This window comes from Bos mutus, chromosome X, assembly GCF_027580195.1.
Source record: "Bos mutus isolate GX-2022 chromosome X, NWIPB_WYAK_1.1, whole genome shotgun sequence".
Classification (NCBI taxonomy): domain Eukaryota; kingdom Metazoa; phylum Chordata; class Mammalia; order Artiodactyla; family Bovidae; genus Bos; species Bos mutus.
Window position 1 is genome coordinate 87454816 of NC_091646.1, and position 22811 is coordinate 87477626.

Here is a 22811-nt window from a genome sequence, read left to right on the forward strand (position 1 = left end):
CTGGTTATGGGGATAGATGCTCGAGGATTTCCAGGGGGACTCCTGAGGCTCGATCCCGCCTTTGCGTATGTTGAGCCTCCTTTCTCATGACCTTTGCCACAGGCAGAGTGCCTCACGCTGGCCCCCAACAAAGGACTGATGCTTTGGCTGAAGTTCCAATACTTTGGCCACCTGATGTGAAGAGCCAGCTAATTGGAAAATATCCTGATGCTGGGAAAGATTGAAGGCAGGAGAAGGGGACAACAGAGGATGAGATGATTGGATGGCATCATTGACTCAATGGGCTTGAATTTGAGCAAATTCCAGAAGATAGCAAAGGACAGGGAAACCTGGCATGCTGCAGTCCATGGCTTTTCAAAGAGCTGGATACGACTTAGCAACTGAACAAAATAACTTATTTGTGGAAGAAAATGAGTCAGTTGTTCTATAGAGGCTACCATATTATGGATTTTGCATAAATTACATAACCATGAAATTCACCCAGATACAGTTTACACTTGACATACTTGAATTCACTTAGCTAGAGTAGACTGTTCAAACTCATCTTGTGATACACATTTCACAGGTGCAAATAAACACTCTAAAGGCCTTTGTGAAACAGTCACTAGTTTAGTGAACAGCTTTGTGGCTTGGGAAGTCTGGAATATTTACCTGTCCTTGATCCGTCCTTCAAGCTTAATGCATGTAAACCTTATGTTTACATATCCTCCAGTGCTCGGAGAACTCCAGGACTTCAAGGCTTATTTCTATCTGGCAGATACTTCATAAAGGTCTGTTACTATAGCCCCATCCAAGAGGATTCCTATGAATAAAACAAATTGGGATATCTATCTGAGACCTGAATGAACTCTTCATGCATTTGCTTGTGCTCAGTTGCTCAGTCACGTCCAATTCTTTGGGACCCTATGGACTGCAGCCCTCCAGACTCCTCTGTCCATGGGATTCTCCAGGCAAGAATACTGGAGTGGGTTGCCACACCCTCCTCCAGAGGATATTCCTGACCCAGGGATTGAACCCACGTCTCCATCTCCTGCATTTGCAGGTGGATTCTTCACTACTGAGCCACTTGACCTCTTCCCATAAAGAAATGAAGATTTGACCAACAAGGGCTTTGTAGCCCTGGGGTTCACTTGTATAAACTCCGGGGGAAAAATAACTGGCACTCTGGCCAGGTTGGGAATAAAGTTTTCTGGAATTAGATAATCTTTTAAGTCAAGATTGCACAAATTTACAGAATACTTAAAAAGCTCAACTCAGTAAAACTGGCTTGCCTCAAAAACAGACATGTCTTTTTAAAAAGGTGTTTGAGAAATGCTCAGAGGACTGAAATGGAGGATGTGAGTTGGGTAATTCTTCTCCACTCTAAAGGCACTGGAATTATGTCTTCCCATAATGTGACATGCCATGAACAGTCCTATTCTGTCCAATGCATTTAATGATAATGGTAAAAGCTGAACCCAACATAAGTGTCTTTAAAAGGCCTATCACAATTGTCTTGCAATTGATGGATCTACTGGTCTCTAAAAGAGCTTCATTGTCATGTTCAGAGGAGAAACTGGCCTCCCACAATGAGTATGTATTAAATGCCCTGAATATATTTTCAGAGACAAAGCTACTTCTCTCAGTTGTGGCTTTAGGCCAGGTTTTTGTCCTGTTGAACACAGCATCTGAGGATGAGATGGATACCATGACCATCTCATGAATCCTCTTGTGGCTAGAAGGAGCCCTTGGCCTATGGGACTCCATGAGCTACTCTGACCAAATGCCAAGATGTTTAGCAGATTTAAAATGCAGTTGTACCAACTGATCTATCATAGTGAGGGAACTCAGAACCACATATGCCACTCCAAACTCAGAATTCTCTCCATCCCAGGATTTGTCTTTCCATGAACTGTCTAGCAACATGCATAACATATGAAGTTCAGAGCACGAGGAAACTTCCTTTTGAGGAGTATGGGTTTCAGGGACAAGGTCAGTAGCTTTGTTCCTCCCTAGCTCCCATCACTAGAATCTCCATTTGGAACCCCAGGGCCAGCTTCCACAGGCTTTCCCTGGTGGCTCAGATGGTAAGGAATCTGCCTGCAATGCAAGAGACCTGGTTTGATCCTTGAGTCAGGAAGATCCCCTGGAGAAGGAAATAGCAACCCACTATGGCACGCCACTCCAGTACTCTTGCCTGGAAAATCCCATGGATGGAGGAGCCTGGTAGGCTGCAGTCTATGGGGTCGCTCAGAGTGAGACACAACTGAGCGACCTCACTTTCACTTTTCACTTTCATGCATTGGAGAAGGAAATGGCAACCCACTCCAGTATTCTTGCCTGGAGAATCCCAGGGACGGGGGAGCCTGGTGGGCTGCTGTCTCAGGGTTCGCACAGAGTTGGACACGACTGAAGCGACTTAGCAGCAGCGGCAGGAGCCAGTATTCTTGCCTGGAGAATTCCATGGACAGAGGAGCCTGGTGGGCTACAGTCCATGGGATCATAAACAGCTGGACATGGCTGAGCAGCTAACACACTTGGCAAGCTTCTACAGAACTGAGGATTGTTCGCTGTGGACTTGGGACATGTCCATTGACAGACTATGCCATGTAGGGAGGATATACTCATGGGAACAAGTTGTTGGGAAGACGGGGAGCTCTGGATTGTTGTTCTTTCATAGGACAGCTGCTAGAAGAAATCTTGTGTTGGGAGCTAGAGCCAGTGAGGGGAGATGTGTAAGGTAGCCCTGAAGAGCTGGTGGATCAACATTTTGCCATGTGGCTCAGGGAAGTGTAGAATAAAGCTGGGTTCTTAGGAGAACTGCTGCTGAGGAACGAAGTGCCTCCTGAAGAGGCTGCTGTGGAGGAATGGATGCTGAAGGAGGAAGAAGATTTGGGGAGGTTGTTGACAAATGGAGCTAGGCTAGGTATGCGTGAAGCTTTGCAATGTGTGGGGACTGCATGCAAGATTGACTTGGGCCTGGTTTCTAAGGTGCTGCCATTTATACCACTGTTCTAGAAACCTTTGCTGAGGGGAGCCTGGCAAGAAAGCGCTTTGTATCTAGAACTCTTGGGATTTTCCTCCTCAAATTGCTCCAGTACCATGGTCCGTTCAGCTGGAGAATTGAGAGGGCGATTACAGAGTGCTAGAGAGTGATGGTCTGGAAAACTGGGTTTTGGAAAATTTCTTTTTTACTTTTGTACGTGAAGACCTGTGACGTTTACACAAAGCGATGGGGCTGCCCATTCTGTCTGATAAAATGAGAACCTTTCCACTGCTTTTTAAAAAACTTGTTCTGGTTCTTTCTTTCTTTCTTTTGCTGCCCCAGGGTCCTAGTTGTGGCATGTGGGATCTAGTTCCCTGACCAGGGATCGGACCCAGGACCCCCACACTGGGAGCCTGGAGTCTCAGCCACTGGACCACCAGGGAAGCCCTGAATGAGAACTTTTTAGGAGGCTTAGTCTATGTTTCCTTCACCCTGACTTTGTTCTATTTATTTATTTGGCTGCACCGGGTCTTCATTGCAGCATGTCAGATCTTTAGTTGCAGTGCGTGAGATGCGGTTCCCTAACCAGGGTTTGAACCTGGACCCACTGCATTGGGAGTGCAGAGTCTCAGCCACTGGACCACCAGGGAAACTCCACTTTGCCTTAACTGTGAAGGAGCCTTTACTTTCTTCTCGGTCAGTATGGATGTCAGGGACCTGTGGTGTGGTCCTTTCTCCTTACACAGAGACCTAGTGTGCACTCAGCCTTGGGCCCAGAGTTTGAACTTCAGCACCCAAACCATTCATGCAGTCCTCCCTAGACTGGCTCTCCTCTCATTACAGATCATAATCCTCTGGTCCCATCTTTCCCACCTGAAAGAGTACCTTCCTGATAACAGCATTCCACTGACCTTTCTTCTGGGCTCTGCTCCCCTTTTCTTCTTCGTTTCCAGAGCAAATCTGTTCTCTCTGCTCCTTGTCTTTTTCCTCTTGCAGCATCTCTGCAGTCTTTGCTTGCGTGTGCACCTGGCATTCATCCTGGTACTGGGCCATCTGCTATGCCATTGCCCTGCCAATAGCTTCTTTAAATTTCTGTAGAGGCTCCTCCAGATGCACCCCCACCAACAGGTTCCCAGAAATGAAGTCTTGGGGCAAGTATGACCAGGACGTCCTTTTGCTTCAGCACAGGGATGAAGTCACATGGCCATGTGCCTCAGAACAGATCTGCTTGCTCAGCTACCAGGTTTGTACCTCTGCGCCCAGTTGGATCCCATTGATATCCTGGGTGAAGCACTGCCTTTTGCACTGTCCCTCAGCTTCTGGCAGCGTGAACTGGCTCCTCAAGGCACTTCTCCAGGGGCACTGGCAGGCTTTTGAAGAGAAAAGAAAACTGTGAATTCTCCATCCAATCCCACCCCATGGGAATCTCTTTCATCATCCATATCACAGAAGGGGCTTCCTTCTGGAGACTCACTGAGCAGCTGCTTCAGGTCCAAATCAGTTAGAGAGACCATAGCAGTGACCTCCTGGAACAACCCACTGTCAGAGGCTGAGCAGAAGATTGAGAGTGAGGGGTGCTACCCTGCTCCCACAGCCTTATGATCCTCGTGCATGTTTTTCCTAGGCCAATTTCTCATTTATAAATGTCTTTACATTTCTTTATCACTTCGAGCCTCAAGAACACATCTTCTTTTCCTTACCATCATGAAGAGCTGTGAAGCCCATTTGGGGAAAGCTGGCCTTTGTTCATTTCTTCTGCCACACCCAAGCAGAGCCCCCAGGAGCAAAGGACCAGCCCCAGGCACATTACATGGGCTTCATGACCTTAAGGGAGAGGGAAGTGGGGTCTCAGGAGGTGGGGGCAGTGCTGACTGGTCAGAAGCCCAGGGAGGAGGAAAGGAGGCCTGCTTTCTTTGAATAAATGTTATGCCTTCACTGGGCTCCTGGAACATCCCTAACATAATTATTTTCAAGTATTTTTTTTCTATTCCATAACACTGACTTCACCTGTATTGAATTCATATCCGATTATTTTGTTAGATGTTTTTTTCTGTAGCATGAGATTTCTTCATGCACTCTAGGATTTTTTGTTTGCACATTCATTTGGAGTGCCTTTTCCTTTGTTTTATTTTCACTTACATCCTGACTTCATTCAGTTGTTTAGCAATTGCCTCCACTCGGTATCCATTTTGCAGTAGGAAATTGAATACAAGTGGCACCGTCGCCCTCTGTTTCCTAAGCTTGTAACTCCCTATACTATTGAAGGGACTTCCCAGATAGTGCTAGTGGTGAAGAACCTGCCTGTCGATGCAGGAGACATAAGAGATGTGAGTTCGATGCAACCCTCATCTCTTTGCTTAAGCTAGCTTCAATGGGTTTCTGATACTAGAAATTAAAAGGTTCAGTGAGGGATTTCCCTGGTAGTCTAGTGGCTAAAACTCTGTGCTCCCAGTGCAGGGGGCCCGGGTTCCATCAGATCAGAGAACTAGATCCCACATGCCACAACTGAGTTTGTATTCCACAACTAAAAAATCCAAGGAAGATGCAAGATACCATGTGTGGCAACTAAGACTCAGTGTAGCCAAATAAATAAATATTTTTTAAAATATAGGTGCAGTGAATACGTGCCTTTTGGGCATGCCTTGATCCAGTGTGTTTGTGATTCCTGTGCCAAGAACCACTGCACCCTTGCTCTGGGATTTCCTCCTTCCAGAACTCCCTCTTTGAAGTATCTATCTTGGCTCTCACTATGCAGGGGGAGAGTTTGGACATCTCGCCATACAAACTTTGTCAGGAAGATGGGATTTGGTCAGGAAAACAGAACCACTCTATGGACCGCAGGAAACCAAGAGGCCGAAGGCTTGCATGATGTGGGGAAGCTGAGGGAGTGAGGGTCTGTGGGCTGAGGCTGGAAGCTTGGAGGAACAGTCACTGAAGCCTCCAGTACAAAGCACTGGTGATTCTCAGAAGTCCTCCAGGAAATTAGCACAGTTGCTACACTTCTCAAGCGAAAATGGCTGAACCAAATGATCTCTAGGGTCTTTTCCAGTTTTGAGGTATGCTGAGTCTTTAACAAGGTCCAGAGAGCATCCTGGGTAGAATCATCAGTAGCAAGGAAAACATGAAAGGCTGGGGAGCTCAACGACTCTTAGTTGAGTGACAAGAGCCCCTGGCACACTGGCCTGTGAATGAGAAGGCAAAGCCCGGTGTTTCTACAGTTTTTCTCATAACTCTGGCTTTCCTGATCAAACCATCCCTCCATCCAATCCTGAGCTCTCTCTCATTGGTTCAGCCTCCTGATATTTGTACTATGACCTGCCAATGAGGATGTGTTCTCTTGCCCCAGCTGACTGCTCAGTGCTGATTTGTGAATGGTGTCATTATTCCCTGTGAGCCTGGAGGGGACAGAAACACTTTTGCTCCCTGGGTCTCCTTGACCAATTGACTTAACCAAATGCACAAGGATCTGGGACAAAGACCCATACCTTCCTTCCCACTTAGAAAATTAGCCCATCTTTTTGAAACCTCTCCTTCAGTCAGCCTGTTTTACTCACCTCACTGAATCTGTAAAATCTCCCTTGTACATCAAGACATTGTGAAAGGTTTACTTGCCTTCAGTCACGTGCTTTTCAAAATGTGTTAATTATGCATTACTCATTGAGTATGCTCTGAGCTGTTGCTGCTAATGTCATCTTATTGGACTGGGGAGAAGTTACTTGTAGCGGTTACGTAATCTTCAGACTTGCTGACAAGGAGTTTCACTACCATAATATGCTTAATTGGGGGTCCTCAATTTTGATTTATTGTCCTGATAAAATCAAATCCTTCTGGTATATTCTTCCTTTAGTAAGATAGTAAAGGGAGTCAGCATTTTCTTTTATCTAGATGTTCAACTTCTCTTCCGCAGACAAATACCATTGAAATATTGAAGTAATAATGATGGTCTAAACAGAGAACTCAATGTTCTTATACTAAAGATTAATGGGTTTTAATATTTTATTTGTCAAAGTAAACCATAGAGCATTATTTCATCTTCTCAAATTTTAGTCTCAGAAAGGATGCAGTTTCGGTACTCATATACATGGTGAAATTTATTGATCAGAAATGCTATCATTTCTTTGTAGTCTCCATAAATGGTTTGATTATCAAACAGACTGACATAGAACACTTGACAGTTCTTTCTTTATTATACATTGTAATTAATCTTGCAACCAGTTTTATTTGTCAATTTAAAAAAATGAGTCAGTGAAACATACAGTTAAAACATGGTGTGGTTCTATGACACATAGTCATGATTCACAGTCCAGAACAGGTCCATGCATAAACCAACTTTGCTTTTGATTAAACGGCAATGCATGTTTATACAGCATCCTCTAAGTACCCAAGGAAACCCTGTATTTGCAGCTGAAATGGGTATACTGCCACTTTGTCTTTTCAGAAGCATGGGTCAATTGCTTTTGGTCAAATACATTTTTGGTCCCATCTGTATAATCAAAGCAATAATGAATTGTGGCAGTTTTAAAATATGTCCACAAAGCCTTTGACACCTTTCCCAGGTGGGTTCTATGACCTCTCCATCCTAACCTGTACTGATGTTAGAGACTCATTTATAGTCTGGAGACTCAGAAAAGTGATTCACACAACTTTTGAGGCAACGCAATGTCTACTTGGTTCTCTTGGGGCACTTGCTGTGGCGCAAGCCAGGTGCCATGTAAGCAATCCAACCCCTCATGCTGTTGAGGCCACTTGGAGGTGCTTCACTTAACAACCCAACTGAACTCCCAACCAACACCAAACAGCCAGATGCATGAGTAAGTCATTTTGCACATCTAGCTCACTTGAGCCTTTAGATGACTCCAGTTATCGAGAGAGTCCAACTGAGCCCTTCTCCAATTCTGTGGTCAAATAGTTTTGAAGAGAATTCTGCATCTTAGGAGATTGAAAATGCACATTGTAACATTAAAGGCTCTGATAAGTCCTGCAATACATAAATCTAATAAATTTAGTTCAAATTTATTTAGCCATGGAACCATTTTGTCTTGAGACATCTATTAGGATCTGATTGATAAAATTAACACTCTGATTAATAAAGTTTTCAATTATAAAATTTTTCAGCTATGTGTTTAGTCATTCAGTTGTGTTCAACTCTTTGCGACCCCATGGACTGCAACCCACCAGGCTTCTCTGTCCATGGGGATTCCCCAGGCAAGAATACTGGAGTGAGGTGCCATGCCCTCCTCCAGGGGATCTTCCCAACCCAGGGATCAAACCCAAATCTCCTGCATTGCAGGCGGATTCTTTACTGTCTGAGCCACCTATAGCTTGGGACTATAGCTTGGCTCAGAATTTAGCAATAGAGCCTGTTACAGTTGCAATAGTTAACTAAATTCATCTTGATGAAGAAATCAAACTTCCACGGGGAGGAACAAATAATAGGGATGAGTTAAGGATCTGAAATATTATATCAGAAAATAAGAGGCTACTGGTTCAACCGGAAATTACACACAAGTGCAGGGAATACATCAGTAATCATCAGGAAGGAAGTTCCTTCTGGATAGGAAAACAATTGGGTTTTAAAATGTCCCTTGGTTCTGCTTCTTTTGGTAGTCCGAGGAGTGGCAGAAACTCCTGGCTGGGTCTTACAGCAAATCAATTTATCTATCTACTTACCTACCTTCCTATCCATCCATTTTCATTCCTTTCACTTGAAGAGGTAATATATTCATATAGCATAAAATTCACAAAGAACAGAGTGATATACACTGAAAACTCTCCCTCCCACTCTGTCTTTCAATTACACTGTTTCCAGTTTCTTATCTCTCTTTCTCAGGGTTAACTTAAGCACATAGAAGCAAATACATATATATGTCCTTAAAACATATAGTACACATTATACATATTGTGTTCTGCACTTTGCTATTTTTAAATATGTATTTTAAAATATGTATTTTTAAAATACATATTTAAAGTAAACTAAAGAGCCTCTTGATGAAAGTGAAAGAGGAGAGTGAAAAAGTTGGCTTAAAACTCAACATTCAGAAAACTAAGATCATGGCATCTGGTCCCATCACTTCATGGGAAATAGATGGGGAAACAGTGGAAACAGTGCCTGACTTTATTTTTCTGGGCTCCAAAATCACTGCAGATGGTGATTGCAGCCACGAAATTAAAAGACACTTACTCCTTGGAAGGAAAGTTATGACCGACCTAGACAGCATATTAAAAAGCAGAGACGTTACTTTGTCAACAAAGACATGGCTTTGTCAACAAAGACATGAATTTGTCAAAACAAAAGTCAAGGCTATGGTTTTTCCAGTGGTCATGTATGGATGTGAAAGTTGGACTATAAAGAAAGCTGAGCACAGTAGAATTGATGCTTTTGAACTGTGGTATTGGAGAAGACTCTTGAGAGTCCCTTGGACTGAAAGGAGATCCAACTAGTCCATCCTAAAGGAAATCAGTCCTGGGTGTTCATTGGAAAGACTGATGTTGAAGCTGAAACTCCAATATTTTGGCCGCCTGATACGAAGAGCTGACTTATTGGAAAAGACCCTGATGTTGGGAAAGATTGAAGGCAGGAGGAGAAGGGGAAGACAGAGGATGAGATGGTTGGATGGCATCATCAACTCAATGGACATGAATTTGGGTAAACTCCGGGAGTTGGTGATGGACAGGGAGGCCTGGTGTGCTGTGGTTCATGGGGTTGCAAAGAGTTGGACATGACTGAGCAACTGAACTGAACTGAAAGTAACTCCATATCCATACATGGTGAGTTTCCTTATTCTTATTTTTCTCATATTTTTCTCCACTGAATATTTCATTGTATGGATGTATCATAATATAATTAACCAGTCATTTATTGGTGTCTTTTCCTGTTATAAACAATGTTGCAATGAATAAATTTGGACATGCATCGCTTTGCCTGTGTGCAAATGTATCTGAGGATAAGTGACTAGACACGGACTCACTGGGTCAAATGTTGGCAGGTGTTGTTGGCGCCTGGCCCTGATCTCTTTTATGGGACTGGTGTATCCATTTCTTAGCTGCTTCAGGTGTTGGCTTCTAAAAATCTCACCTGTGCTTCCTTTTTCTTTCTTAATGTTAACTGAATTTTATTTTTCTTGGCCACATGCAGGATGATCTTAGTTCCCTCACCACGGGATAGAACTCATATTCCCTGCAGTGGAAGTGCAGAATGTTAACCTCTGGACCACTGGGGAAGTCCCTCACATGTGCTTTCTTTTCTGGGGAACTGCTGTTGACTGACAGTTGCTACCAGGCCCACAGATGTCTTGGAAATTACAGGCTCTTCTGGGGCCAGCCCCTGGACAATGACTTACAGATGTGTGGTTATCACAAGCCAGTCTCCTTGTCTTTGGGCGGAATAGATTCTGTGGTACAATCACTCAAGAGCCTCTTGTGGGATGCAGCTGAGGCTAGACAGATCTTAAGCCATGTCTTGCCCTATCCCCTTCCCCCGCCATCCTGCATCCCTTACTCCTCTGAAGGTTTCTTCTGAGAACATTCCCTTAATAACTCATTTGTACAAGAATCCCTGTTTCAGCCTCTGTTTCTAGGGAGCCTAGACTAAGACAAATGTTATGTGCTCATCTAATTTTTTTGTTGTTAAATCACATTTTTTTAAATTAAGGTGAAATTCATGTAACATAAAATTTGTCATTTCAAAATATACAATTCATTTAGTGTATTCACAACATCTTTATTTCATTGGGTATAGTCCCAAACGACACTATACCCAGTAAGCCATCATATCCCTCAGCCCTTGACAACCAACCACTGTTTCTGTTTCTATGGATTCGACATTCTGAACATTTCATATAAATAAAATCATATAATCTGTGATCTCTTGGTGCACATGTAATTTTTAAAATAAATTTCATAGATATTGTTCAGTTGTCTCATAGAGGTTGCACCAATTTAGATTCATCCTAGCAATGTAAGAAAGTGTTAGGGAAAATTTTATCATCTTAATTGCTCATCAAGTATTAGTGAAAGAGTGAATATATGCTGTGTCTTATTTTGGTGTTAGTGTATTTGGAGTAGTGTGTGCATGCTAAGTCACTTCAGCCATGTCTGACTTTTTATGATGCTGTGGACTGTAGCCCACCAGTCTCCTCTATCTATGGAATTCTCCAGCCAAGAATACTGGAGTGGGTTGCCATGCCCTTCTCCAGGGGATCTTCCCCACCCATGGACTGAACCCGTGACTCTTAAGTCTCCTGCACTGGCAGGTGTGTTCTTTACCACTAGTGCCATCTTGGGCTTCTCTGATGGCTTGGTGGATAAAGAATCTCCCTGCAGTGCAGGAGACGCAGAAGAGGTGTGTTCAACCCCTGGGTCAGGAAGATCCCCTGGAGTAGGAAATGGCAAGCCACTCTGGTATTCTTGCCTGAAAAATCCCATGGACAGAAGACCCTGGAGGGATACAGTCCAAAGGGTTGCAAAGAGTTGGAGGTGACTGAGCCCGAGCACATCCTATTAGCGTATTTGGAGCTGTGTATCCCTACTTTTAAAAATATGTTTGTTTCCAGAGGAACTGGGACACCTGTCTGTGTAAAAGTTTGTTTCCATCTTGATGGCCATATGACCACTGATCTCATGGCCCTTCCATTTGCTATGGGTACCAGGGAGTGCTGAAAAGTAGATGATGGGGAGGGCCATGGCCAAAGGGAAAGGATAGGAAGGGTTAGTATTTTCTAGGATATAGGAAAATAAAAGGTCTCAATTTTTTTTAAATCAAAAAGCACAGAATACCTAGATGGGAGGGAAATATTTGGGATTCATAGGGAGATTCTGAGTCCAACTTTGACCAACGCTTTTAGAGGATATGTGGTCTAACCTACAATGTGGTTTGCATAAGCCAGAGGAAGCCTGCTGTGGGCTTTCAGGTCAGCACACTTGAGATCCAATCCCAGCTCCACTGCCTTCTAACTCTATGCCCTTATCTTTCTGAGTCTTGGTTTCATTTTCAGTAAAATAACAACAACAATAATACCTATCTTGCAAAGTTATTATGAAAATTCAGTGTGTTTGGTCCTGGGTGAGGTTATATAAAGAGTATTGAAAAGATAGTAGAAATTGTGGTTATTATTATCATTGAAGAGCTCTCCTCAATTATAATGAAAGGTTTCAGAACTACAAAATGTATTTAGTATAGAAGAAGCCCCAGGAGAAGGACTCTTGGGTCTACACTTTTCACATCATCCTATTCCAATTCTTTTAAAAAATTTTTATTTATTATTTATTTTTTTGGCTGCACAGCAAGTGGGATCTTAGTTCCTCAACCAGAAATTGAACTTGCATCCCCTGCAGTGGAAGTGCAGAGTCTTAACTACTGGACTACCAGGGAAGCCCCCCAATTCTTTTTCACTAATGAAGGTCCATACTCCCCTCTCACTGCCTTCATCTCCCACTTCATCCAGGGGCTGGCATAAACAGCCAATAAAAGAAAGCCAGAGTGCATGGGTGGCAGGGTTTTCTCTGCTGGTAAATGTTTGGGAACCCAATCACCTGTACTTAAGAGGAAAGGCTGACCACCTATATAGCAAGGGGTTTCAATGGTGGAGAGTTTTCCCATTTCCACTGAGAACAACATAAAAGAAAATGGAGATGCTGGAACAGAGAGGGTTAAGATGGACTTAAGCTAGCTCTTCAAAGACCCTCAGTGCTAGAAGTTTCCATTCTGTGAACACATTGCCTCTGGGTTTATTTGAGTGTACTCCAGCTTTATGCTTCAGTATTGGCTTTGTATTATCTAAGCCACCCAAAGGAATCCCCACACAGAATACAAAATGCACACATTATAGAATAAAGCCAAGGATTTTTTTTTTTTTCCCGCTGCACCTTGCAGTTTGCAGGATCTTAATTCCCTCACCAAGGATTGCACCTAGGCCACAGCAGGGAAAGCACTGAGTCCTAACCACTGAACCATCAGGGAAGTCCCAAGGATTACTTTTCATTTATTTTATTTTATTTTTTTTATGCTGCAAAAAGCTTTATTGTTTCCATTTGGTCCAAGGCTTGAGAGAGGGCTCCAGGGTGTTAAAAAGCTGCCTAGTGGCCGCAGAGAGAGGCTTCAGGCAGCCCTGATGTTAGGTGGGTTCTTCAATGGCCACTGGTCTCCAGAAGCTCCTAGTTGTGCTTGAGGGCGAGCCTTTCGAAGAGATACTCACTCAACCCAGCCTGCAGAGGTTGGTCAGGTGGTCACCCATCTTCTTGATGAGTTTCACTTCCTCATCTAGGAAGTGGTTCTCCAGGAAGTCACAGATGTGGGGTCTCCGCGGGCAGAAGCCAGGCCATGCAGATCCAACAGGGCTTGATTTAGGTTCTTCTCTATGAGAAGGGTGGCTTCCATAGCATCCTGGGTTTTACCCCACTCATCTTGAGATGGCTTCTGCCATCTCCAGGAAGAGGGGGCAGCCACCATACTGGTTTTGCAGTTTCAAGAGACGCTCCACGCCCTCGGGCTTCTCCTTGGTCAATTCACGAAAAAAGTGACCCACACCCTCCAGGGCCACATCGTCGCGGTCGAAATAGAAGCCCAGAGAGAGGTAGGTGTAGGAGGCCCGCAGTTGCATGTTAACCAGGCGGTTGACGGCGGCCTCCACCTCGGTAGAATAATTCTGACGAATCTGGGAGCTCATGATTGGTTGGTAATAATAGGGAGTTAAAAAATGGTGGCTGGTCCCGGTGATCGTGGACAGCTGAGTGACAGACTCCGGAGGTTGCGACTGGAAAAAAGGTTGGAGGGTGGTCAGAGGCTGAAGCAAGGGGCGTCCCTGGGTCTGTTCCGTCCAAGCACTGTTGAAGCAAGACACAGATCCGCAGGGCCGCTGAGCGCACTTTGGATTACTTTTTTAAAAACCCTCATTATGTTTAAAATAAATTTGGGGGTACATTTCAAATGCTCCTCTTTCATTATATTCCCCACTATTGTCCTGCTCATAAATGTTGATGTTGTATAATGAATAGGGTTGTGAACCACTTTATTTTGGCTTGTTTTGGTGGAATAAGGGGTGCTTTTTGAGAAACGAACATTGGAATATTTGTTTAAGAAAAGTTTATGCTGAAAGAATTTTCTTTGCTTTGGAAAAATAAGAAAGCCAAATCTGTTTTGAGCCTTTTATGTTAGGTAATAGGTTGAGAGTATGTCTTCACATCTTGTAAAATAATCATTGCATAAATTATTTATCCTTTTTTCCAGAATAAAGTACTTCTTGGTACCCACACTTGAGAGAACTTACAGATGCCAATTAGGGTGGAGTATGTTTTAGCTTTTTATTTTCTTTCTTCTGCAGTAGGGAAGGCAGATTGTGTAAAGGGCACTTGCTCCAGGATCTAGGCTGTCATGTTGCACAACTCCAAAAGACACTAGTAATTACATTATATCCTACGTGAATAGCTCCCCCTGGAACTCAACATGTAATGTAATGATGAGCCCTGGAATTGTGCACCGCTTAGTAAAGTCCACATTTTGCTTCCCAATGCCACTTTTGGAGTTTTGCCTCATCTCGTGTCTCTGGGAAGCATTGTCTACAGTCGAAGCTACAACAACTTGAGGTCAGTGTTGTCAGAGCAGAAGCTGGCAATCAAATCCAGCTTTAGATACTATCCTTCCTCTGAGCACCGCTGCTGTGTGGACATGACTAAGGCTCAGTCCCTCATGGTACTCACAGTACAGGGTGTGACCCTTCAAAGGCAGGAGATTTTGGTCCTCTGGTCTATGGATATGGTGACCACATTTTTTCAAACAAAAATCAGGACAAATGGTCTGGCAAAGGATTATTTATGGTCTGTGAATGTATTTTAAAGGAGTCTTATAAATAGCTTTTAGTGATTTATGTGACAAATCATTGTGTAGAAAAGAATGAAACTGTGAGATGAATGTCATCTCAGGAATTTTAATGTACACTTGCTACCTATAATATGAATAGCGACCATTTATTAAAGGGTTATTACTGAAGCTTCAAACTAAGTGCTTTACAGAAGTTATCTGATTTTCTTCTCAGGAGAACTCTAGTCGGTGGACACTATCAATCCATTGTATAGAAGGGATAACTGAAATCCTGAGATGAGAAGTAGCTTACCACAGTCATGTAGGTAGGAAGCGGTGGACCCAATTCTCTTCAATGATACAACACAACATTAGCTCTCCTATTTAATGAGGGCTTTTTACTCTTTATATGATGGCTTTATATGAGGGCTTTTTACTCTTCTATTTGGGTCTGGAATGTCACAGAAGACTGTAGTTCCATCAGGCCAAGAGATTTATAACTCTCCCCTGTTCGTGGAGAATAAGATATTCCTTATCTCCTCAATTTAGTTCAGGACAGTAAACATTTATTAAGTATCTACTTGATAAAACCCACAGGATTAGTAGTTCCAGAATATAAAGACTAATAATACCAATATCACATTCTTCCTATGCTCAAGATGACTGGATTAGAAGGAAAAGGCAAGCACACAAATAACTTTAATATGAGGCCAACCATAATAAGTGAAATATTTGAGAAACTAATTGCTATGAGAGTTTCAGGAAGATAGAAATTATATCAGACTAGGGAAGATTCCTATAGGAATTGGCATTTAAGTAGGGCGCTGGAAGATTGTAGGGCTATCATGGTTACTATGGTTGTGTTACAATTTATCACCAAACTTAGTGGCATTAAACAATCATTTTACTCTGTCTTATGTTCAGGAATTCAGGAAGGTGTCAGCTGAGCAGTTCTTGCTTGGTGTCTCTTAAGTGGTTATGATCAGATGTGACTGGGGCTGCAGTCATCTAAAGCCTGGAGTGGCTGGATACTCAAGGTGGTGCACTTACTGGGCTGGCATTAATGCCATCTGTCAGTGAGAATGCAGCTGGGACCTCCACTGGGCTGCCACTGGGGTGCCTACACAGGGCCTCTGTAGCATGGTAGCCTCAGGCAGAAGTTGTGTGGACCAACCTTGGAAGTCACATTCTATTGATAATGAGCAAGTTACTATGGCCAGCTCAGATTTAAGGGAAGGGGTCATGGGCTCCATCTTTTGATGGGAAGAGGATCAAGGTCAAGTAGGGCTATCAAGTTGTCAAAGAGAATATGTAAACTGCCATAAGGGTGTGGTGAGTGGAGGTGCGGGCGAGGGGCCTTCTAGTCAGAGAGAACAGCAGAAGTAGGAAAGAGGTATGTTGAAGGAATGGCAAGTTGTCTTGTGTAGCTGGGGTGGGGAGGATAATGAATTGGGAGAGATAAATTTGAAAAAGTATTTTGGGTCCTGTCCACAGAGTACTTTATAAGCCAGAATGCTTAATCTGGATTTATTGAGAGGTAACCCAGTGATGACATTAGGAGCATGGCTTTGGAGTCAGGTAGAATTCTTTCTAGATCAACCCTTTACTAGCTGTGTGACCTTTGGTGAATTCCTTACCCTTCCAGAGACTCAGTGTTCTTAGCTGTGAAAGAAGAAAATTCTAATGTTGTTGCAGTTTTGCTTTATAAGATAGGAAGATGAATGTAAATCACTCCGTATATAACAAGGGTGACAATTGTTATTGCACTGATAATAATAAGGTAGCCTATGAGATTGTTGGGCTTCCCAGGTGGCACTAGTGGTAAAGAACTCACCTACCAATGCAGGAGATACAAGAGACACGGGTTTAATCCCTGGGTTGGGAAGATCCCCTAGAGAAGGGCTTGGCAACCCTCTCTAGTATTCTTGTCTGAAGAATCCCATGGACAGAGGACCCTGGCGGGCTACAGCCCATAGGGTCATAAAGTGTCAGACATGACTAAAGTGACTTAGCATGCACATGAGATTGTTTGAGGATAAAGTAATATGATTAAATTTGTTATTCAGAAAGATTCCATCAGGTAGCTCATAAGCCTGAAGTCAGGAAGACCAGTTGGGAAGACAAGATATTGAGCTGGTTAAGAAGCCATGAGAGCCTGAACCTGGGTGGTGATTGGGGAGGGCTTAGAATGACAGGATGTTGCGGAGACAGAGGTTTTATTTGCTGGCTTATGGACTACAGGGAGAGAGAGAGGGAGAATCTGACTTGGGTCAGAGGTCAGAGTGCAGGTCCTTCTAGTGGGGAGGCTGGAAAGATATCTTTGGTGACAACCTGGCTGTGGCCTCTCCTTAGCTCAGGGGTCTTTTGAATTGAGAGTAAGTGAAGCCAAACTCTGGCTTGCTAGGTGGCGCTAGTGGTAAAGAACCCACCTGCCAATGCAGGAGACATAAGAAATGTGGGGTTTGATTCCTGGGTTGGGAAGATCCCCTGGAGGAGGACATGGCAACCTACTCTACTCTGGTATTCTTGCCTGGAGAATCCCATGGACAGAGAAGCCTGGTGGGCTACAGTCCATGGGGTTGCAAGGAGTCGAACATGACTGAAGCAACTTAGCACGCACACACGTGAAGACAAACCAAGCCTCTGTATCCCAACACTGAGATTTAAATCTTGAGACAAGAGTTTTGGGTGAAGCAGAAAAGTGTTATTGCTATAAGGGGCCACAAAAGGCCAAGTGTTATTGTTATAAGGGGCCACAACAGGCTAATGCCCTCAAAACTGTGTGTCCTGCAACCCAGAGGGATGGGGTAGGGAGTAGGGTGGGAGGAGGGTTCAGGATGGGGGTCACATGTGCACCCGCGGATGAATCATGTCGATGTATGGCAAAAACCACCACAGTATTGTAAAGTAATTATCCTCAAATTAAAATAATTAATTAATTTAAAAAATCAAAATAATTACATATAAACAAACAAACACTGTGTGTCCTGACCTGGGGAAGATAGTGAGGAGTTTTACAGTAATAGTTCAAGGAGGGCATGATCAGCTCATGGACATTCTTCTGATTGGTTGGTGGTGAGGTAAGCGGGAGTCAGCATCATCAGCCTTCTGGTTCCAACTGGTCTGGGATCTGTGTGCTCCTGGGGCAGCATAAAGTTAACTTCTCCCATCTGGTGGGGGTTTCAGTATCTGCAAAACAGCTCAAAGATATTGTTACGTATATCCCTTGAGGGAGAAGACTCTTGAGAGACCCTTGGACTGCAAGGAGACCAAACCAGTCAACCCTAGAAGAAATCAGTCCTGAATATCCACTGAAAGGACTGGTGCTGAAGCTGAAGCTCCAATACTTTGGCCACCTGATGCGAAGAACTGACTCACTGGAAAAGACCCTGATGTGAATGATTGAAGGCGGGAAGAGAAGGGGACGACAGAGAATGAGTTGGTTGGATGGCATCACCAACTCGATGGAAATGAGTTTGAGCAAGCTCTGGGAGGTGGTGATGAACAGGGAAGCCTGGTGTGTTGCAGTCCATGGGGTCGCAGAGTCAGACACAGCTGAGTGACTGAACTGGACTGAGGGGAACCAGGATCCTGCCCAAGGCTGCACTATTGTTTCTTGACTGCTCCTCCCTTGTTTCCCATCCACCTCCCATCTCTCCCTAATTAGTATGTTCGAACAACTCAGGGAAGGTCCTGGAGGCTGAAGGAAGCCTATTTTCTGTAATCAAGAAAAGCAGAAAGGCTTTTGTGCCCGGGAACCGCACAGAGTCCTGCTCGGTAGCATTTCCTTCTTTCTAGGGATTGCCCTTGCTCTCCAAATAAAAGACGTGCCTTCAGCAAGGGTTCTAGAAGCAGAACCTGAGACAGAGAATCTTGGGCCAGTGGTTTACTGCGGGAGAGTTGTCAGGAGAAGAAAGAGTGCAGGAGAAGGATGGAGCAGAGGAAAACATTAAGAAATGAGATGGTCTCATCTGCCCACCAGCTTCAGCTGGACCCCACAGGAATCTCTGCAGCTTGACTGCCCCACACAGTTCACTGTGCCTTCAGGCAAGGGACCTGCCTTTTGTACTTCTCCTGCAGCAGTCAATCAGGGCTGCCTGGGGGTGATGGGGTAAGGTGTAATCTTCCTTTCCAGATGGTTCCATTCAGCCAAGAGCAATTCTCTGGAGAAGGGGGCAGTTGTGAGCTCTCAGCCACCACTGTTCCCTGCAGCTGGGGAACTGGTGTACCGGCCCAGAAAAGGGGATGTGGGCGAGGCACCACCAGTGTCCATTTTAAGGGTCAGTGTTGTGATCGGTCTGCTTAACATCTTTCCCCAGCCAGGGAACCGGTGCAACTGAACTTCTGGTCTGTGTGCATAAATGCCTTTAGGCTGTGAGCTGTGGTAATTACTAACAGGCTAGTGTTTGAAAGTGAAAGTGTTAGTCGCTCAGTCATGTCCCACTCTTTGTGATCCCATGGACTATAGCCTGCCAGGCTCCTCTGTCCATGGGGATACTCCAGGCAAGAATACTGGAGTGGATAGCCATTCCCTTCTCCAGGGAATCTTCCTGACCCAGGGATCGAACCCAGGTCTCCTGCACTGCAGGCAGATTCTTTACTGTCTGAGCCTTCAGGGAAGCCCCTAGTGTTTGGGAGATCTTGTTTTCTTGTTAGGGCATCCCAGGTGGCTCTAGTGGTGAAGAAACTGCCAATGCAAGAGACATAAGAGATGTGGGTTTGATCCCTGGGTAGGGGAGATCCCCTGGGGGAAAGCGTGGCAACCCACTCCAGTATTCTTGCCTGGGAAATCCCACGGACAGAGAAGCCTGGTGGACTACAGTCCATGGGGTTGCAGAGTGAGACATGACCGAAGCAACTTAGCACACAAGCATGTTTTCTTGTTAAAGGATCCTAGGATATGGCATTGTGCACATGTGGACTGCTGAAATGGAGGCCAGAAGGAAGTCCATAGAGCTTTTGACCTACAGAGAGACAGAGAAAGAGAGAGATGAATAGGAAAAGCAAGACAGACCCACAGGACAGGTAGCACACAGAGATGTGCCTCACATCATATTTACTGAAGACCCCCCTCCCATGATTTATGTACTTCTCAAAGGACCCAGTTGGTGCTATTTATTTCATCTCTGGCTCTGTGATCTTCTGTTCCATGCACGCTGGATTTGATTGAGATTAGACAAATTACTGTTTCTTTGAAAAAGGAAACTTCTGAAGCAATCGCTAAATGTCACACATGATAAATTTAATTTCTCACATAGGTACTATTTACTTCTTTAAAGTCGGTATAAATGATTAAATGGGAATAGCTTATATAACTCAAAGCAAACACATACACACATACCAAAACTTTAGATGAATGGCTTGGCTGCCTGCCACCAGAAATCTATTTCCCTTTTATTATTTGAAGCAAACACAAAATTAAATCAACACCATCAAGGGTTTGCCCACTTGGAAAGGATATTGCATTCCAGAGCGGTCCAAAGGTCACACTACTCATGACAATTATATATTGTTTTCTCTAAAGTCCACTGAAAGATAATAATTATTTTCTTCCTCCATACCAGCTTTCCAGCACTCCTTTTTCTTCTGAAAGGGAGAAGCACATCTCTTGTGCATTTTGCAAACTATCCCTCTTTGGGTAATCCTCCTACTGCTAAGCCTATCTATTTGCTGCTGTGGTTCTACCATGTTTTGTCATTGCAGCCTGAATGGACTGAGGCATCCTTGATTTCAGAAGTAGAGAAGACACTCATGAAAACCATTCAGACTATCGCCATTCCTATACTGGACAGATAACTACATAAGAATGAGCTGCTGGAGGTCAGAGGTTATGTTTTGACCAGATGACCACAAATAAATGGTTTCTAAATATGTGTTGGATGCCATCCCATTGAGTGAGTTAATAAGTCCTAAAATTAAATGCTAGTGGAGTTTCTCACTTCTGTCAAAATTAATACTCAAGATGCTCCCATGTATATATGTTCTGTATATATTTAAAACCTACAGAGTCACCCTCTGTTATCTGAAGTGCAGTGAAAAAATGAAGATTCAGGAAATCCTGACTTGCAATGATAGATTTTTAACCCATGTTTGAGCTTCAGTTTCTGTATTTCTAAAGTGATAATTGTTGTCACACAGAATCTCTGGGAGTGTTTAAGGAGATATAAATGAAAAGAAATTTTGTAAACTTCTGAGTGATGTTCAAATATTGGAAACTAGGAGACTTTAAAGGATTATACATTTAAAGTATCTTTTATACCATCATATAAGAAATATATTGGAGAAGGCAATGGCACCCCACTCCAGTACTCTTGCCTGGAAAATCCCAAGGATGGAGGAGCCTGTAGGCTACAGTGGATGGGGTCGCTAAGAGTCGGGCACGACTGAGCGACTTCACTTTCACTTTTCACTTTCATGCATTGGAGAAGGAAATGGCAACCCACTCCAGTGTTCTTGCCTGGAGAATCCCAGGGACAGAGGAGCCTAGTGGGCTGCCATCTATGGGGTCGCACAGAGTTGGACACTACTGAAGTGACTTAGCAGTAACAGCAGCATAGGAAATATATACTTGTAACAAAAATATAGCAAAGTAAACAAAAAGGAAGGGGGAAACAATGATAGAATTTAAGTGTTTATTAGATTAAAAGTGATACGACTTTGAGTGGGATGATATAGCCGATTGAGTGGAGGCACCTCAAAAGATATGTCTGAGTCCTAGCCCCTGGTTCCTTGAATGTGATCTTATTTGGAAAAAGAGTCTTTGCATATACAGTTAAGTAAACGATTTTAAGATGACATTGTTCTAGATTAACTGGGTGGGTTCTAAGTCCAAAGACAAGCATCTCTATTAGAAGAGAAATAGTGGGAAAATATAAGGGAAGGCCACGTGAATATGGAGGCAGAGATTGGAGTGATGTGTCTATAAGCCAAGGAATGCTAGTAGCCACCAGAAGCTGGAAGAGGCAAGGAAGGAGTTTTTCCTGGAAACTTTAGATGGAGCATGACCCTACTAACACTTTGATTTCAGACTTCTGGCCTCTGAAACTGTGAGATAATACCTTTTTATTGCTATAAGCCACTCAGTTCATGGTAATTCATCCTGTCACCCTAGGAAACTAATAGCGATGCTCACCATAAAGAAAGCCCTATGAATTTCATCATGTCAGAGAGTGAGCAGAGCATTGAAAGACAAAGGAAGCATGTGCTGACAATCTACAGTGCATGGTTTGTTTTTTTAATGAAAAAGCTTATTTTCTGCCCATTTTAAAGGAGAATAGTCACTTTAAATGAATCAAAAGAAAACAGCAATAAAAATTATAATAAAGGCAAGTTAGGAGTAGGTTGAGAAGCAAAGTAATCACAGCAAATAATAAGATTAAGTCAGTTGAGTGGCCTTAACTTGTATTAAGGAAAGATTTTTGGCATAGAATTAAGTAGGTGAGCATTTCCTCTTTGAAGTGGAACATGGGAATAAAAGAAGAAAGGGATTAGGAATGCAAACAGTTAAGGAATAGAGGACAAAAACCCAATAATTCAGAATTTATTCCACCTTTGGCTCAGACTTTGTTCTTTTTCTTTCAATTTTATATTTATGTGCTCAGTTGCTTCAGTATTGTCCAACTGTTTGTGACCCTATGGACTGTAGCCCGCCAGCCTCCTCTGTCCATGGGATTTCCCAGGCAAGAATACTGGAGTGGGTTGCCATGCCCTCCTCCAGGGGATCTTCCCAACCCAAGGATCAAAGCCATGTCTCCTGTGTCTCCTGCATTGCAGGCGGATTCTTTACCCACTGAGTCATCAGGGAATTTAAACATTCTGATAAAGAAATTGATTCTTATCAAGTAAAGTTGGAAAAAATTCACTGTTTGATTTGGGTGAGTCTAGGCAAAGGAAATCCTCAGCTATTTGAGCAATCTTATTGTAGTACCTCAGAGAAGGCAATGACACCCCACTCCAGTACTCTTGCCTGGAAACTCCCATGGACAGAGGAGCCTGGTGGGCTGCAGTCCATGGGGTTGTGAAGAGTCGGACATGACTGAATGACTTCACTTT

At 43.6% G+C, this 22811-nt stretch overlaps 1 non-coding gene and 2 pseudogenes across 1 annotated transcript; all 3 read right to left on the bottom strand.

The window, feature by feature from the left end:
- Window positions 1-3114: 3114 nt before the first annotated feature.
- Window positions 3115-4987, bottom strand: LOC138986496 (ubinuclein-1 pseudogene; annotated as a pseudogene).
- On the bottom strand, window positions 3543-3615 carry TRNAG-CCC (transfer RNA glycine (anticodon CCC)). Its single transcript has one exon. It is a non-coding gene; the product is annotated as a tRNA-Gly (tRNA).
- Window positions 4988-13117: 8130 nt separating the features above from the next.
- Window positions 13118-13784, bottom strand: LOC102274450 (ferritin light chain pseudogene; annotated as a pseudogene).
- Window positions 13785-22811: the final 9027 nt, after the last annotated feature.